General features: G+C 40.7%; 1 protein-coding gene across 2 annotated transcripts in view; it reads right to left on the bottom strand.

Moving 5' to 3' along the window:
- The window catches only part of LOC101850948 (sodium-dependent proline transporter), a 51,059-nt gene that overhangs the window by 29,322 nt on the left and 17,964 nt on the right, over positions 1 to 3,773 (bottom strand). The gene's annotated exons all lie outside the window — the stretch shown is intronic.

Here is a 3,773-nt window from a genome sequence, read left to right as displayed (position 1 = left end):
TCTCTCTCTCTCTCTCTCTCTTTCTATTTCACACACCCCTTTTCCCCCTCTCACCTCCCTCTGTCTCCCTCTCTTTTTTTTCTCCTCCCCCCCTTTTTCTCCCCCACTATCCTCAACACCTATTCCTTGGCACACCAGAGACGTTTCGAAAGCAGAGTATTTGATCCCCGATAAAAACATGAGCTGAGTGGACTAATATACCCAGACCGAAATGAATGTGGCCACCCCACTTCAACCCGAAGCACTTCCGTTTGACAGCCAAGTCAGAAACCACCTGCGCCATGTTTGGGTAGATTCTACACAGAATTGCTTTTCCAAGTTACATATTTTCTGTAAGGAAACGCCATATATGTTGTCTAAGTAATCTTCTAAAAGGAAAACCTATATCCGCTTGCTGTACGCCTTTATCATCACAATTTCGATTGTTGCATTTTGTTTTACTTTTGTTTCAGTAAAGGTTTTGCGACACTTGCAACACAATTAAGTCGTATAAGTGCCAAAGATTAAAGATGTTACGAGAGAGTAATAAACACAAAAAGGGGGAGAGATAAGGACAATAAATGTTTAATAGGAAAGAAGGAGCAAACCACACTAGAGCAGCCGCCAACCACCCACTTTGATCGTCACTGCGTCGTGTAATCTTGTCTCGGATAACCCAGGCCTAACTCTTTACATTTCTTATTCTATTAAATGTAGGGGTTTTACGCCCACAGCGATAGTGTTATAGATCCTTTAGAGGGTGGGCCGCAACCGTTCCGGTCAGGATCAACCCAGGCTGAGAAGAATGCAACGTCCCAACAGCAAGACCAAGATACTAAATAAAAATTATAAGAATCCTCCCCACATGGGAATCCAAATAGGGTCTTCAGCGCGCGACGGCGAAGCACCTTACCGGTTGACCACTGACGTCAGTTAACCTGGTCTGAACAGAGCGTTATTACGTGCTACGACACGGTAGCATCAGGCATCAATGGTCGCTTTAAAGTACAAGGGGGCTATCCCGAAAAATGTTGTTTTGAGAAAAACGAAGGTAAAGTTTTTGCCCCTTGTGCAGTTTCTGTAAAAGACAGGGAGACTTTCTCCATAACCAAGCAATTATACACACCAATGAAACCAAACTTCTCCTATAGGTAAGAAAATTCCCTTTTTTGGTGAAGGTCAAGATTTCTGTAAACCCCCGAAATCTGGGTTAGCCCACTTAAAAGCGACTAATTTTGGGGGCATACGGATTTATCGGTATAATCTCGTTCAGAGATTTTAAAAAAAATTATTTTCATGAACTGAAGTCGAGATAATTATATTCATGATTAAAGAAGGAGGTCAGAGGGACGGGGAGCACCTGGTGTCAGAGATAAAACAAACGAGGAAATGGTCGCTAAAATTTGCATGTCCTTGGAAGCTGCAAATTTACAGTTTGTGTGTCTTTCGTCATGTCATGGCTTTTTTAAAAAGAAGTATAACATCTGTATTTATGCATAATAATAATAAAAATGAGATCTACAAATATGTATTTCCGATTTATCTGAGATGGTTCAAAATGGGCCACAACAACACTTTTTTCTGCGGCTAAGTGACATGCGCGTCTGCGACGTCGTGAAAGAGTTAAATACTAAAGAGGTTCAGTTATGAAGAGAACATGCACGAAGTAATTTTACTTGTGTGTGTGAATGTTTTGATTTTTCAATAAATTTATAATATGCAAACAAACATACTTCAACATAAAAACTGTCACTTGCTGCTATAAAAGAGTCGTGTTTGAGTGAAGAGAACCACAGCGGGTGGAAAATGGAAAAGGTCAATTTCTTCGATTTCATAATTTTGACGAGCTCCCGATTTCACCGCAATGCCACACAAATGTATTTTACATATTGGAAGTGAAATATGTTTATAGAGCGTAGAAGAAAAGGCTATGGGACTCTAGGCAAATAGTTCAGCGACCCCCAAGTGTGTTGGAGTTCAGTGTCACTGCACGGTGCATGAGTAAGTAGAACACTGCCCTCTCCCACAGTTTCTCGGTCGCTTACTGGTACCACGAAGAACATAAGAGGTAACACGAGTCGTCTTGGGTCTTTGAACTGTTTCTTTGTTTCTTTGTTTGGGTAAAGAAAAAAGTTTCAGAGCAATAACGGTTGTTTGGGAGGGGGGGGGTTGGTGCTGGGGAAGAAAAGGAGATTTTTTCAATAGTTTTTAAACCGTAAAAAAAAAAGAAACTTATCCACACAGTAACGGTTATTTAGTACGGAGAAAGAATAAGACAGACAGACAGACAGACAGAAAGACCAGATGGAAAGGACAGAAGAAGGGTCTATGAAAGGCGCACTCCAGCAACCTGCACAGCCTTTATTAACTAAAGAAAAACTTCGAATGGTGGTAACAGTGGTATGAGGTTAATCCCACATACAAATACTTTTTTGAACTAAAAAAAGGGACGTGATTTCCCATTCAACGCCTATCTTTGATAGAACGGTTGCAAACGAATGCTGCTTCTTATTGGTATGAGTTAACGCTCTTTGTATTGACTACAATCTCGGTCATGTACAAGAATAGAAATGAAAACTAACTGGTGTATAAAAATTCATTCCTGCCATCATCAATATGTGCTTTCCAGCCATTGTCATCAGTTTGAGAATAACCTAATTATGGATGTCCATAAAATATTCAAGTTTCAAGCTAACCCCATTGCCACGTCACAAAAGTTAGGGACAGAAAGGGCGAGAGGTGAAGTGGTGGTGTTATCGGTGTGATACCAACACAGATACCAAAAGTTATCAAAATAGCAAGTAATGGCTGTATTCTATTCTGGGCAGCTGTCCTAGTGCTGTTGCACTAAAAAGTAAGCGCTACAAAGATAACCTGAAAATGTCTCTTCAACATTACTGAAGTTTTATATATATAAAACAGTATATATATATAAGACAGTATATCCCGTTTCGTAAAATGTTCAGTAGAGCCAAAAAACACGTCTTTGCCTCTATACAGCCAGTTGCTTCGAATATCTTCAAAACGCTTTCCACACCTTATTTAGTAAGACTTCGATACATGACTAAAGTAAGGAATGGGCGCCGTGTTTTATGCTATCAGGTGGAATCGATAACTCAACTTCATCCAAAACAGAAGGTGTGTATAGACACATTTCAGGTAATTTAGGAGGCCGGCTTCCAACCCTGCTTGTCAGGACACACCCGGGCTGAAAGAGATACAACATCCCAGCAGAAAGGCCGAGATATTCGATAAAAATTCTTTCCACACAGGAATGAAACACGGGTCTTCTGGGTGCGACAGCGAAGAAACTAGTCGACACACCATAGGGGCCGGTAATTCCGAGAGGAAGAAAGAAAATCGTATCATAAGGTCTGCTCTAAAGAAGTGACAAGTCCTTTAAGTTGTGTTAAAGACGTGACAGGTAGGTTGTGTTTTTTTACTTAGTCTCTTTCTCATTGACAAGCAGGTATTCTGAAAGACTCCTGACTCTTTCAGTCACGCAAGAAAGGGTGGCCTAGTTTTTATGAAAAGCTTTCATTAAGTGTATACAGCTTTGTAGATGTGGGGAATTTTATGACTTGGGAACTGGGCCTTTGGACAACATACGGAAGCAATCTACGGGTTGGCATCTATATCTGTGGCTATAAAATGCTTAAAACGATTTTAATGATTTTCCAGGGATCCAATGAGCATTTTAAGTACAGAGATGAAGTAGCTGGAGGAAATGAGATGTCATAGAATGCGGATGTCGTGGTGAAGGTGGTGACGATGAAAGTGTGTGTGTGGGGGGG

The sequence above is a fragment of the Aplysia californica genome, unplaced genomic scaffold (genome assembly GCF_000002075.1).
Source record: "Aplysia californica isolate F4 #8 unplaced genomic scaffold, AplCal3.0 scaffold00115, whole genome shotgun sequence".
Classification (NCBI taxonomy): Eukaryota; Metazoa; Mollusca; class Gastropoda; order Aplysiida; family Aplysiidae; genus Aplysia; species Aplysia californica.
This window is presented reverse-complemented; position numbering and strand designations above follow the sequence as displayed.